Source organism: Galeopterus variegatus, unplaced genomic scaffold (genome assembly GCF_000696425.1).
Source record: "Galeopterus variegatus unplaced genomic scaffold, G_variegatus-3.0.2 Scaffold4491, whole genome shotgun sequence".
Classification (NCBI taxonomy): Eukaryota; Metazoa; Chordata; class Mammalia; order Dermoptera; family Cynocephalidae; genus Galeopterus; species Galeopterus variegatus.
In genome coordinates, this window is record NW_007730602.1 from 23668 (window position 1) to 39405 (window position 15738).

The 15738-nt window shown below is 34.5% G+C and overlaps 1 long non-coding RNA gene across 1 annotated transcript in view; it reads left to right on the forward strand.

Annotated features, from left to right (window-relative positions):
• The first annotated feature begins 5788 nt into the window (after nt 1–5788).
• The window catches only part of LOC103603187, an 11254-nt gene continuing 1304 nt past the window's right edge, over nt 5789–15738 (forward strand). The window contains exon 1 of the long non-coding RNA XR_551591.1: nt 5789–5990. This is a non-coding gene — a long non-coding RNA (uncharacterized LOC103603187). The remainder of the gene's footprint in view (nt 5991–15738) is intronic.

Genomic DNA, 15738 nt, shown 5'->3' on the forward strand with positions numbered 1-15738 from the left:
TGAAGTGTTTCCCCTATGTTTTCTTTTAGGAGTTTTATAGTTTCAGGTCTTATATTTAAGTTGATAGTTCACTTTGAGTTGATTTTGGTATATGGCAAGATGTACAGGCCCTTTATTCTTCTACATGTGGATGTCCAGCTTTCCCAGCACCATTTATTGAAGAGGTAATCTTTTCCCCAATGCATGTTCTTGGTGCCTTTGTTGAAGATCAGTTGGGGGTAAAATTGTGGGTTTATTTCTGGGTTCTCTATTCTGTTGCATTTGTCCAAGTATCTGCTTTATGCCAGTACCATATGACTTTGGTTACTACAGCTTTGTAGCATAATTTGAAGTCAGGTAGTGTTATGCCTTTGGATTTATTTATTTATTTTTTTTGCTCAGGGTTGCTTGGCTATTTGGGTTCTTTTGTTGTTCCATATGAATGTTAGGATTGTTTTTACTATTTCTGTGAAGAATGTCAGTGGTATTTTGATGGAGATTAATTTCATATATATACGCATATATATGTGTGTGTGTATATATATATATGGGTATTTTATATATGGATATATACCCATAGAAATGGAAATCATGTCGAAGGGATACCTGCACTGTCACGTTTATCACAGCTCTATTTACAATAGCCAAGAGTTGGAACCAACCTTCGTGTCCATTGTCAGATGACTGAATGAGGAAAATGTGGTATATTTACACAAAGGAATACTACTCTTCCATGAAAAAGAATGAAATACTGCTATTTGCAGCAACATGGATGAACGTAGAGAAGATTATGCTAAGTGAAATAACCCAGGCACAGGAAGAGAAATACCTTATGGCCTCACTCATAAATGGGAGCTAAAAAATAAACAAATTTATAAAAAGGAAGAAAGATGCAATGATCACAATAATAAGTTGAACTTTCAAAAGGAGAGAACAGAACTGAGGTTACCAGAGGTGGGAAAGGGGAAGAGGGAGAAGGAATAAGGGAGGAATTGGTAAAGAGCAAAAAAAAAAATGATTAGGCAGTATAATGTTGAATATACTAATTATCCTGATTTGAGCATCACAGATTGCACACAGGTTTTGATATTCAATGCTGTACCCCACAGATACATATAATGAACTATGTCTCAATAAAAAATTTTTAAAAAACAGCATATATGTTATGAATTTAGAAATGTAAAAATAAATAATGTGGTAATATATATCATGAGATATGTTTCTGCAATAAGCAAAATACATTGCCAATTTGCTACAATAAAGTAAATACAGCTAAAGAATTTTCACTACTAGACGTTAGAGTTAATTTTCTCTGCAGAAACATAGCTGTGAAAGATTTAGTAGTTTATATACTGGAAGGATTGATAGCTCTCCTAAGTTCATTGGCTGCAATTTATAGATCATTCTGATGTGAAAGAGTTAATTGTACAAAATAGTCTTGGATTAATATTTGAGAGTGATTTAAACACTAGCCAAGAAGTCAAATTACATACATTGACTCATAACAACATTTTGTTCTATAGAAACTCATGTTTTTAATTTTAAATGTTAAGAAATACCTTTCTAACTTTATTACATATTATTTTATAGTATGCTTTTTTACGTTTGCTCTTTTATTTCATTCATATAGTTTAAGAATATTCTTTCCATAGAAAGAAATCAAATTCAATAAATTAATCTATGAATTTCAATTTCAAATAAAGTCTGTTACGATTTTAACAGAATAATAGAAAACTCCTTTGCAACTAGATACAATAAATATTGTGTTAGAATGATTAACAAATAATTCGGGGGCTGAGCCCGTGGCGCACTCAGGAGAGTGCGGCGCTGGGAGCGCAGCAGCGCTCCCGCCGTGGGTTCGGATCCTATATAAGGATGACCAGGTGCACTCACAGCGCTCCCTGGCTGAGCGCGGTGTGGCCAGTCTCAAAAAAAACAAAACAAAACAAAACAAAACAAAAAAACCCAAATAATTCGGATATGATGTAATAAGAAAATTGTGATAGCATAGGGGACTACTGAGTGCATTCTTAGAATTTCCAGGCTGTCCTGTCTTTTTACATTTTCATATTACATATAATTTTTTTATGTGGTTGTTTCAAAGATACCTTGTAGTTTTTTTGCGACCAGGCATATTCTCTGTCTATATATTCAGGGTGTCTAGCACAGTGTATGGCACAGTGTAAATGCTCCATGAATATGTGGTGTTTGTAGATGGAAGGTATCTTGAAGGAGAAGATTCCTGCACTGAGTTTTGAGGAGTTACTAAAGGGTGGTGTGTGTGCCTATTGTGGAGACAATGTGGTGTTCATGGCAGAGTGGTCAGATGCGTAGGCATATCCTGGGATGGTGCGTTTCAGTTCGTGTGGCTGGAACATAAGGTGCAAGGCAAAAGGGTGGTGTGTGTGCCTATTGTGGAGACAATGTGGTGTTCATGGCAGAGTGGTCAGATGCTTAGGCATATCCTGGGATGGTGCGTTTCAGTTCGTGTGGCTGGAACATAAGGTGCAAGGCAGATAAGAAAATTGTGATAGCATAGGGGACTACTGAGTGCATTCTTAGAATTTCCAGGCTGTCCTGTCTTTTTACTTTTTCATATTACATATAATTTTTTTATGTGGTTGTTTCAAAGATACATTGTAGTTTTTTTGCGACCAGGCATATTCTCTGTCTATATATTCAGGGTGTCTAGCACAGTGTATGGCACGGTGTAAATGCTCCATGAATATGTGGTGTTTGTAGATGGAAGGTATCTTGAAGGAGAAGATTCCTGCACTGAGTTTTGAGGAGTTACTAAAGGGTGGTGTGTGTGCCTATTGTGGAGACAATGTGGTGTTCATGGCAGAGTGGTCAGATGCGTAGGCATATCCTGGGATGGTGCGTTTCAGTTCGTGTGGCTGGAACATAAGGTGCAAGGCAAGAATGGCTTATGATCTGTGAGGCAGGAAATATAAGACAAAGAGTGTCCATAGCATATTAAGGACTATGATCTTTGTCTTGTAAGAAATAGGAAGCCAAAAATGGGATCATTGTGGTAGTTCTTAGAAGATGTTTTGGAGGAAACTGTACTAGGATCAAAAGAAGCAGTATATGTGTGATATTGTTCAAAAAAAAAAAATAATAAAGAGGGCAAGGAGCAAGCGCTAGTAGTAGGCAGGGAAAGAATGGGAAGATTCAAGGAGTATATTAGAGTAAAAAGTGGAAAGATTTGTGACAGACTACTGTCCCATAGCACACAGCTAAGAGAGCAAGCTTTAGAGCAGTCTCACTTGCATTTGAGCCCTGGCTCTGATATTCTCTAGCTCTGAGAATGACCCCGGGCAAGTTTCTTAATCTTTTCAAAATTTAATTTTCTCACCTATGATTATAATACAAACCTCATGGGAATATTAAATTAATTTATATTAATTAATGAGGAATTAAATGAAATGACACATACAGAACACTTAGCATAGCTGTCTGTGACACATTCTAAACATTCTGGTGGGCATTGTTGTGGTGGGGAAAAAATAGACATGTGAGTCTGCTTATTTCTATTTCGAAGTGACTCTCCTTTTTCAGGAGTCCCTGTTATCACTCTTTCTCAACCGGTTGTAGCATCTGAAGAAACTAAGAGTGTCCAGGTACTAATGTGTTAAGCATGCTTTAGCTTCTAGCATGGAAAGTTGTCAGAAATTTTTTTAAAAATGGCTTGTGTAATCAAAGAAAGAATTAGTCAGAACTGCCCACTAAGCAAAGTTTATTTTTGCTTATTGAATCTTTGCAGTCTGGATAATCTCAGAGTCTTCTCCACCTATTCTAAGCATACTACTTCCAAATCTCCATGTACCTTTAGGGGTCATGTGTTCCCCCTGTCATGACAGGAAGCGATTTGGAAGGACAATTTCTTGAAACATATTATTGAATATTTTGCCAGATGTATATAAATTTAAATTAAATATTCCTAAGGAGGAATATTCAGTCTAAGGGAGCTCTGTAAACATTCCATGAGTTCATCCAGTCTATGACTTAACAGCAATCTAGGTGTCACCTACATCCACATCTCTCATGAACTCAGACTGCATATTCAACTCCTTACTCTAGGACTTTACTTGGGTGACGAATGTACACCCCTATTTGATTTCTTGAGCTTTCCCCAAAACCTGTTCCTCCCACAGTCTTCCTCATCTTATTGGTTGGCAGAATTATTTCCTTTCAGTTACTCAGGCCAGCACATAAATGATCAATACATGTTTGCTATTGACTGAATTGTATCCTCCTCAAATTTATATGTTGAAGCTCTAACCACCAATGTCATGGTATTTGGAGTTCAAGCTTTTGGGAGATAATTAGGTTTAGATGAGGTCACAAGGGAGGAGCCTTCATGACGAGTTGATGCTGTTACAGTAAGAGATACCAGAGAGCTCTCTCTCTCCCTCCTTCCTTCTCTCTCTCTGCCATGTGAGGACACAGTGAGAAAGTAGCTGTCTGTAAGACAAGAAGAAAGCCCTCACCAGTATCCCACCATGATGGCACCTTAATCTCGAACTTCCAATCTCCAGAACTGTGAGAAAATAAATTTCTGCTGTTTGCGCCACCCAGTCCATGGTATTGGGCTATGTCAGCCCATGTATTTCTAATACACGTATTTGAATGATTAAATGAATAACTAAGTAGAGAAATGAATAACTGAGCGATTATGTGACAATATTTATCTTGTGACCCTAAGGCCATTTTAGTGTTTTAAACCTAAAAGGAGAAACTGAGGCAAAAATACAAAACAATTTTTAGGATTGTAACCTGGGAAAACACAAATTCAAGTTGCCTTGAAAATGTGCTCCTTCTGGCAGCAGTTGTAAACAGATTTTTAAAGAGAAAAAGGGAGATGTTAGGGGGCAGTTCCAAAGTTGTTTGCCAAGAGTTTACATTGGTTCACTAAGATACAATAAGCTACTGATTGGCTGTGCATTGCTTTGTGTCATGAATTCCACGAAGCTTGCAACAAAGAAAGAATAAGGGTTGCATTGTACAACTTATGATAACATCTGGGTAGTTTATACAGTTGGGGCAGCAACTAGTTTGGAAACAGTTGCCAAAATGTGTAATTTAGCAATTATCCCAGACGTGGGCGAGGGGGACATGACTGAAGCCCCATGCTCCTATCTAGGCCCAGTAAGTTTATCAGACCTCACATTTCTTGGATTGTTCTGAGCCACTTTTATTCTCGGTGTCTTAGTTGACATAGTACATTTGAACCTATAGATGTTTTATTTTCTCACTTTTTTTGTATGGACCTTTTTTTAGATAATGTGATATAATAAACCTAACTTCCAGGTCTCTTATTATATAACAAGATTTTTACTTTTAGATTAAGAAGGTATTTTCCAATCTTGATTTAGGAAGAACTATGTATCTGACTATGGAAATATTGCTACTACGAAACCCAACATTTATAACTATTTAGAAACCACTGCTATAATCATATTAATTATGTTGAAATAATCTTTAAGCCAAAAAAAAAAGAAAGAAAAGAAAAACTGAAATGAAAAGATAAAGGATATTCCATTCACATAAAATAAAGACATGGAGAAAGCAGAGAATTTACATTATTTAAATCCATAGAGGTAAACATATTTGCAGATGGTGATGGAGAGAGATTTTATGTTCTTCATGAGTTTTGGAAGACAGGAAGCTTCTTGACAAAAAGTGCCTCCCCTTATCCCCATATACTTAGGAATAATTTCTTCAAGGAATGAGGCTTTTAGTTGAGAAGTCACTGTGGTGTTAAGTAAAACTAATTTGTCTAATCTTTAGAAGACTTAAGTTTTGGTCACATAGATAGTAAATGGTGGTTCACTAATTCTTATAAACTCTCTTGCAGGTCTGTGAGTTGGCAGTGACTTTGCTGGGCTCATCTGAGATTGGTGGGGCTCTGCTCCATGCCATATGCTGTCTCTTTCTGGAACCCTGGCAAAAGAAAGTGCCACTATCTGGAGCATGTTGATCTCATGAGGGCGAGAACAGCTCTGGAGGTAATGTTTCTGAAAGCCTCTGCTCACAATTGGCACTCTGGCACTTGTCCTGACACTGTCCATTGATGAAGGCAAATCATGTGGTCAAACTAAAGTCTCAGGCTGGTGATACATCACACTTTGCCTGCTGGAAGAAGCATTATTGATGGAAGCAATAATTCAGTGTACCACACTACCTCAACGAGTTGTTGAATAAATTAAATGTGTTTGTTATATATACACATATTTGTGAACAGTAAAGATTTAAGCATAAATATAAGCATGAGAAACAAAAGGGATCGACCCATTACTAATGGGTAAAAGAAGGCATCATTAAAATATATATTTATAGTACTTTATATAGTATAAAATGACTTCAGTCATTTGTGTTTTCTTGGACCTTGAACTACTGAATGGAGTTATACCTAACAAATACAGAGAGCCACATAAAATCAGGAAAAAAATATGATCAGCTTCTGGGGTATTATTATTGTTATTATTCCTTTAATACAGCATAGTATAAAGGATAATATGTTGAGATATAGTTGTCCACTTGAAAATATATGAAAACAAATTTTATCACCTTTTGTCTCCTGGAATTCGTAGGCAATCCACTTGTGTCTAGAGAAGGTCATTACCTTCAACAGCCTGTTGCACTGTCTGTGATCTCTGGGAAACATGCCGTCCTGTAATGGGGCAATTCTGATTGTCATTTCTCTTCCCAGGGGTAACTGAAATGACCAGTATGGCTGAGAATATAAGGAAAGAGGGAATTCCATGAGCAGCTGGGTGACTTCATTACTTATTAGTACCCCAGGATTTAATTTTCAGCTCAGGAGAATATTCACAGGTTTTTATCTTCAAATTGTAACCTGAAGAGCATGTCTCAGTTTAAGACAGCTGTTCACAAAAGTAAACTTAAAACTGGATATGGTTTGTATCATTTGACAACAAGTCAAATGATGGGAATGCACTTCTAAATGATGGGAAACAGTCATGGCTTATGCTGGCATTTCCCCCAAACTCTACTAGTTTCTGTGAAATATTTCATATGAGTAAGAAAGTATTATAAAAAATAGTAGCATAAATTTCTAATTCTGATGTTTTTCATTAGGAAGAAATTTCAATAGTTTATTACATTATCTTATTTATATGTTCTTACTATTGTTCTTAACTTTATATTATTTTTCTTAACTTTTTTTTCTCCTCACTCTAAATGTAATCCATGCCTAATAGGTGTTTTGGAAACTCAAAATATGTCACTCACCCAAATTAGTTAGTGTTCAGGTAAATTTCATTTTAGTGTCTTTCTCTCTTTATCTTTCTTGCTCTTTTCACGCACAAACACACACAAACACACACACACATCACACATGTTTATGTATAGATAAATAACTGCTGACTTATTATGAATAAGAACAGAATTTTTATGCCAAACATATGATATTATGTCCTGTTTGTTTCACTACTTATGTCAATACATTCTCTACATTATTATTATAAAAATATAAAGAAATATATGTATTTGTATTATATATAAAGAAACATCTAATAGTCCTCTGAAGTGGTACAATCTAGATTTGTTAACACTCTACTAAAGATTAGAAATCTAGATTATTTTCAGTCCTTCATGATGTATAATAATGCTTTTATTCTTAATGAGTTCTTAGGGACTACTTTCACAAATGGAAATTTCTGTATCATAGTCTATGAATATTACATGGTGGCTACTAATAACATCTGATATTACATTTTTACTCATCATCAATATATAAGAATATCGTTTTTATTTTGCTCTTAGTAGCTTTGGGTGTCTTAAAAGTATTTCTTAATCTAAATGAAAACAATATATTAATATTTAAAATTTACAGTGTGGTGTTACCAAAGAGGGTGAATATTTTGTATATATTAAAATGTATTTATTCTTTTATAAATTATGAATTTTTTCTTGTTGTCCACTTGTATATTGGAATCTTAGCCTTTTTTTCTTTTTTAGCAGTTTTATGTTTTCTCTGTTCCTTCTTTTATAAATAAAGGTTTTAATCCTTTGGACCAATAAACTGAACCTATAAAAATTCTTTATGTGACAATGATACCGTTTGATTTTTTCATTTACTGTAAATATGTTCTTAATTTGTTTTGTCCCACTTAAATATAATTTTTATCATATATTGTGGAAGATTTTAATTGTTTTCAACAGGGAAATATGTTGAGTTTTTAAAAATATTTACCATTGCTTCTAAACTTAGAAGAATTTCTCTTCTTCATAGATTTCAGCAGTATTCATAAATATCACCATTGTATATATTTATGGTTTGATTTTTATATATTTAACTATTTAATTCTTCTGAGCTTTATTTTAGCCTTTAGAGTGAGAAACATTTTGAATTTTTTTTTTTTCATTTTCAGTTTGACTAATTGTCTCAACATTTTGGTAATTCATTTCAAACTGGATTTTTTTATAAATTGTTTTAGATATTAGTCTTGGATGAAAAATTGCCTGGATTAAAATCTCTCCATCATTTTCTGTTTGAAGACTAGATTTTTTTTTTTTTAATAAGCTCTTTGTCTCAATTTCCTCATCTGTAAAAAGGAGAGGCTAAGAAAAACAATGACAGCACACCTAAGGCAAATAGGTCTCTGAAGGATTGAGTTAATTCATGTTTAATGACTACCCTACAACCAGGTTGTTCCTGTTGTTATTTATATTGCTTTGATGAGATTTTTTCTAGGTTTTTTTGGTCAATAAAATATCGTAGGGATTTTTATAATTATATAATTTTCTGTGCGAGATATTATATTTGGTTAAAATAATCCTTTTTGGTAACTTTAAAATGTCGAAATTCTTGTTATTTATATTGCTTTGATGAGATTTTTTCTAGGTTTTTTTGGTCAATAAAATATCGTAAGGATTTTTATAATTATATAATTTTCTGTGCGAGATATTATATTTGGTTAAAATAATCCTTTTTGGTAACTTTAAAATGTCTAAATTTGTGCGAGATATTATATTTGGTTAAAATAATCCTTTTTGGTAACTTTAAAATGTCGAAATTCAATTATTTTTGCTAAATATTTTGGTTACACAGTACTCAGTATGTAACAGATGCTCAATTAATATTAATTTAAAAATTATTAACTAGGGCTGGCTGGTTAGAACCCAGTAGTGTCCAGCCCCCCCCCCAAAAAAAAATGTTAACTAAAAATGCAAAAGTGTCAAGGATTTAATGCATGCAGGTCACAGTCAGTCACGCAGGAGAAGAAAACCATTCCCAAAGGACAGAATACTAGAGCACTGGATCATAGGTAATTAATTGTTCTGGTGTCATTGCCTATCCACTGTACTGATACAGCTACTCCTTTTCTTAAGAAATACTGCCCCCAACAGGGAAGAGGCCCTTCCAAACTCTTCTTCCATCCTTCCATCCATCTTTCTCTTTCTCTCTCTCTTTAATTATCTATGTATACTGTTTTGTAAACCTGTACCCCTGACTCCATCTGATTTAATCAGAATGGTATATTTGGCCCAAGCTGGGCCAAACATGTTCTCTGTTCTAGGACTTAGAATTTAGGTAGATTATTAGTCCTGGTGCATTTTTGTATCAACATTAAGCAGCACAATACCTGGCTTAGATTAGGGGTTCAATATTTAATATATTGAATGAAGCACATTCTAAATAATTTTTGTTATATTTGTGTTTAAAGACAATTTTCAAGAAATTTCTTTATTACCACTTTTCATATCTTACAGTAAATTCATTGTCTGAATACTTATTAATTGGTAGAGTTTAATTCACAGCTGTTTTTGAACATTAGTATGGTCTTTTCACTTATGATACATCTTCTAAAACATAGCATATGTTTACATATTTATTTTGTATTTTTTTCCTGGATATTTTTTCTTTTCTTGATGCTCTATTAATTAAATTTTTTCATATTTATGTATATATTTTCTATTTCTACAAAACAGTTGCATTTGATAAATTTTTACTTAAATTGCCATCAATTTAGAAATATTTGAATATATTAATTCAAGTTCCTTTTTCATTTATTTAGGTTTAGTCCTTTGCAACTCACAATTATGTAAACCACTATTGTAGATCAAAGTGATTTTCTGCCAGCTCACCTTTATTTTATTTTTTTCTAGTTTCCTTTGTGGGTCCCCCTTCATCTGCCTGTGCTTTATGTGGTGGTATTCCTTAGGGTTCTACCCAAGACACTCCTTCCCAGATAATTTCACTACTTAAATGGCTTCAACTACCATCTGCTTATTGATATCACTCAAGTCTATATTTTGGCCTGAATGATTTTCCAAAAAGGTGCGCCTGTGTCCCAACTGGCTGCTTCATGTTATTACTTAGATGTCAAAACAGCAATTCTAACTGGACCTGTTCCAAACTGAGCTTATATTATGATGTCATGCCTGCTTCTCCCATACCTCCTTCCGCACAGACACAGGATAGAGGTAAGTAGGTCCTGGGCCCTGTGCTTTAGAGGACTCTTCTCTGGCCACTGCTTAGCTGACCACCTCTCAAAGGGTGAAAGGTTGGCAGGATTCAGATCTCTCTTCCAGACTAGACTACACTGCATCTTCCAGGAACTCACAAATTTCTTCAGGCCTCCATGGATTTCTTTCCAAGGCCTGTCTTTCTGACTGTAGTCCTCGCCTACAGTTATACTGTCTTGTATTAGAGTTCTCCAGAGAAACAGAACCCATAGTATGTGTATATACAGAAGGAGAAAGAGAAAATTTATTTTAAGGAATTAGCTCATGATGATGGAGAATGGCTAGTCCAAAACCTGCAAGATGGACAGGCAAGCTGAAGATCCAGAGAAGAGCCAATGTTGCAGCTCAAGTTTGAAAGCTGTCTGCTGGCAGAATTTCTCCTGCCTGATAGAGGTCAGTCTTTGTTCCATTTGGGACTTCAACTGATTGAATGAGGCTCGTCCACAGTAAAGAGGGCTATCTGCTTTATTCAAAGTCCATTGACTTCAATGTTAACTCATTTACAAATGCCCTCACAAACACACCCAGAATTGTGTCAAGTTGATACATAAAATTAACCATCACATCATCTCTGCACCTGAGTGGTGGATGGTCAAGTGGTGTATGTTTCCAAGGGATGTGAACATGCAGGCTGGGCTTAGAAGAGAAGGCTGGTAGAGACCAGCTCTCCTTATGCTACCACTTTCCAATGGAAATCTTTGGGGAATCCAAGAATTCTACATTCGAAGCTGCCTTCCAGGTTGTTAGTTGGGAGGGTTATAGAACACCTTTTATTTAACCATTGTTGCTTGTTTGTAATTTCTGTATATTCAGACACATGGAAGGAAGATCTTTTCGTCTCTTCTACTGAATTGCACTGATGTTAAAAACAAGACAGCTCCTCACACATGACCACCAAAGAACTTCCTTTCCTCTTATGTTCTGTTCTCAGTGAATGGCACTAGTGGACACCTAGGTGAAGCTATTTATATTTAATTCCTTCTTCTTTCTCTCATCCTTTATATCCACTTCATCTCCAATTCTTGTCAGGTGTGCCTCCTAGATACCCCTTCCATCTATTCACTTCTCTTTTCCTTCACAAACACTACTCTAGTCTAGACCTAATCTCCCCTGGTCCCTACATTAAAGTCTTGTGCCAGTCTTATCCATTTTCCCACAATGAAGCCAAAGTAGCTTCATAAACAGACAAACAAACAAACCTAATCTGATCTTGAAAAGTTTAAAATCTTTCCATGGTTTCTCATTTCCTTCAGGCTAAAGTTCATGCTGTTATCTTGATAGACAAAGATCTTAATGAAATGACCCATACCTACTTTTCTAGGCTTATCTCTTGCTGAATTTATTCAAATTACATAGAACAATGCATTTCTTATAGTTCTTGGATTTTTTTTTCTCTAAAATCTGACTAATTCCTATTTATTCTCCAGGTCCCAATTTAAAATCACTTTCTCCAGAAAGATTTCCCTTAACCCTCAAACCTACATCAGTTGCTTCATAAAGGCCTACATCATACTTTTATGCTTATTAGGCATTAACTATATGTCTCTCCACCCCCAAGACTGTTAATGTCATGCCTGTCTTTAATTTTATATCCACAATGGGTAACACAGTGCTTGGCACATAGTGAGAGAAAAAGAAATAATAATTAGATGAAACTGAAAAAATAATTTATATGCATTTTCATATTCATGAGGCTATAAAAGAGTGACCTTATATGCAATTCATATGTATTTTGCATTGAAGTTGTAACTGAATTATTATTTTGACATTCCTATATTCTGTTCGTGCTCAGTAAAAATTAACATACAGTTTTGAAGTGTTTATTTAGTCAAAAGACCTGCTGGTTGAGTGCAAAAAGCAGTACTGCCCTTAGAGATCCTGGAAGTGGGCTGTATGTTTTAGAGGGCTTGTTCTGGTCTTGATCTTACAGTTCTCCAATCCATGGGCAAGGAGTTTATGGGGCTGAGGAGTAGGAGCACAAGGATTCTGTATTTCCGCTTGACATAGCACTCTGGTTACCTGGAAGCATGGAATTCCCTGCTTTAATGGCACCAAACTGCTTCTAGAACACGTTTGAGACACCCTTGGCTTGTCCTCCTGAGGATAGTCTATAGAGCCACTGCACACAAAAAGCTTACATGGGGGCTAGGGGGTGACTCTTAAGAAAAACTGATGAAATTTATGCTTTTGGGGATATCCACACACGTGAGTTCAAGGCTTCTTGTGATGAAGGATAGAACCAGAGGTAAGAAAAGAAGGGTGGAGGTATAGATCAGGGCCCCAGAGGCTCGTGTGGCTGTTTCTCCCTGTACCATCATCTTGCAGACCATTGCAAATATTATGTTTGCCAAGGTTGGAGGTTAGAACATAATCAATTTTTCAGATGTTTTAGCAATTCGAAGAATTGATTTATAAGTTTTAAATATTTTGACATATGTTATGTGGTCTCCATTTGTAGTATTATCAGGAGCTCTGCAAATATTAGTGGTGGGTCTAATGCAAAGTGATCAAACTTGTGGGCATGTGTATGAATGCGATTTAGTGTAATCTTTCTCTGATGTGTTAGGAGATCTACAACAAAGATCCTATAGAACTAAACTAATTTCATACCCAAGACTTCACTCACTTGAGTGTAACTACAGACCCTCTTCCAAACTTATTCCATGCCTAAAAATACAGTTAAAGCTCCTGTGGGGTGGATACTATTTTTATAGGTTTAAAATATCAGATATATTTGTATATTTAGCCTTAGTGTTTTTTGTTTTAAGGTGTACTATGAAATTTTTTATCATGTCAAAATAACTTTTTTTAATTAATAGAAAAATAAAGTGTCCCTCTCAAGAAAGAGGAAGAATTACCCTTTTGAAATACATTTTTCTTGAGCTTATCAGATTAGAACTATTGCTCTATTATGTATCTCAAGTGATATCTTCGGCTATGGAAGCCTGGGTTCTTTAAAAAAAATGTAATTGATTAAACTTTCAGATAGCAATGTCTAACACTGAAGCATAATCCTGTAGTTATTCATGTCTTAGTTACACTTACTAAAGACTTATTCCCTTAAAAAAGATTTAATACATATGTATTGATTTAACTTTCTAGAACACATAATAAGATCCTTCCTCTTGCACAAAGCTGCACAGACTTTACCTAATATCTCTAGAGTCAATTCTTCAAATACCTTACCCCATAATTTAGAGACAAAGAAAATGTTAAAATAATAACAAAGTTTCATTTAAACATATGCCTTTGGGTTAAACATATACCTTTAATCTTCATAAAAACCGTCTCTTTTAAATTAACCTAAATAGTACAATCTTTAAGGGGAAGAGATATTGTGAAATGGTAAAGTCCATTTGCAGTCCTCAGATGTAGATGAAACAAGGTAGTTGGGTCTTTGCTTTATCTTTATATTTTTCATACTTTTTCACTCTGTTCAAGCCTTACTTCTGCTCCATCATCACCTCAGTGTAAGAAAATAATTTAGTTCACTGCTTGTCTCCCTTTAACAAATATGGGAGCTTGAGTAATAACTTAGACACAGAGGAATGATTTTCCCTTAGGCATTTCATGACTTACATTTATAATTTTTCACAAAAGTGCATAAGTTTGTGGTCGAAATTTATTAAGTAGCACTTACGTTAACTGAAGCAACAGAAGACAACCCTCTTTGGATTTCTTTTTGATGACAGAACCAACGATTGACTGCCAAGATGATTTATGGCTTTTCATTTAAAATGAAAGGAAAAAAAAAGACAAATACTTTCTATCAATAAACCAAAATCATCCAGCCTTAAGAAATACTTATTATTTTTTTCTCGGAAAGAATAAAAATATCAAATATTCAAACTTGGTATTTTATATTGGAAGTTTTAAGAATAAAGCGTATTTGTAGACAAATTTAGAAATCAATGAATATAGAGTCTCTTACCTTATACAATACAGAAATTTTATTGGATTAAAAGTTAAATATAGAAATAAAACCCCAAAAGATTGAAAAGAAAGAAAAGAGGAATTAATGTTTATTAAACCCTTTGATATCGGAAGGTTTTCTAAGCTTAAAAGTCATGGATGTGGTCAGAAAACAATATTTCAATAAAGCAAGTATATGAAACTTGTAATTTTACATATCAGAAAAAAAGAACCCAAATTTCAAGTTAATAAAACACATTTGAGCTACATGCCATTTGTGCTTTAAAAATTTATTTTTCAAATATTATCTCCTGCTCTGTTTCCTGCCTTTGCAGTCATTTAATAGCATTTTCCAATGAACAGAAATCCTCAATTTAGATTAAGTCAGTCTATCAATCCCTTTCTGTTAGTGGCTTTTATACACACTTAAGACATTTTTGCTTACAATAAAGTCATGAAGATGTTTTCTTATGTTATTTTCTAGAAGATTTATTTGGGTTTACAATCCACGTGGATTTGATTTTTGAGTATGGCGGGAGGTAGAGATCAAAATCCATTTATTTTTCTCAAGATATTTAAATAACTAGATGTTTTCTTATGTTATTTTCTAGAAGATTTATTTGGGTTTACAATCCACGTGGATTTGACTTTTGAGTATGGCGGGAGGTAGAGATCAAAATCCATTTATTTTTCTCAAGATATTTAAATAACTCATTATACTATTCTCTCTACTTTTGTTGGTCTTTAGATATTTCACACTAGAATGTTTAAAATATGCGATAAGCCAAAAAATTCTATGTGGGTTAGAGGAAAGGAAAATAAAATTGAATGTGGAAAGAAATAGATACATTTATTCAGTGTTGTCTGTAATATTCCCACCCAACCCCCAAGCATTCAATCTGTTTACCAGATTCTACTGGTTCATATTTCCATGTCTGTTGGATTCGTTCCATCCTTTTTCATTTCAGCACTCAATTATTGTTTTCTAGTTGGTCTTACTTTGCCTTTAACTCCTCCCCTCTACTATCAATTTATGATTCACTGCTGTTCAATCTTCTTAATATGATAATTTGGCTCATAAAATAGTAAATAAAATAACAAAACAATAACTATTTATAGCTACTGAACCGTAATACCTAAACACTTAAATTTCCCACTCAGGACCCTTATTATGATTTCAATCTATCTAATGAGAACTATTTGCCAATATAATCTTGGTTCTGTAGCTGGAATAAGCATGTTCCTGTTGTTACTATTTTCCATCCTTAAATAACTTCTTACAAATTTGGAAGACCCATCCTACATGCAAGCAACAGTCCACTTGGTCTAGTTTGAGTCAGGTGCCAGTGT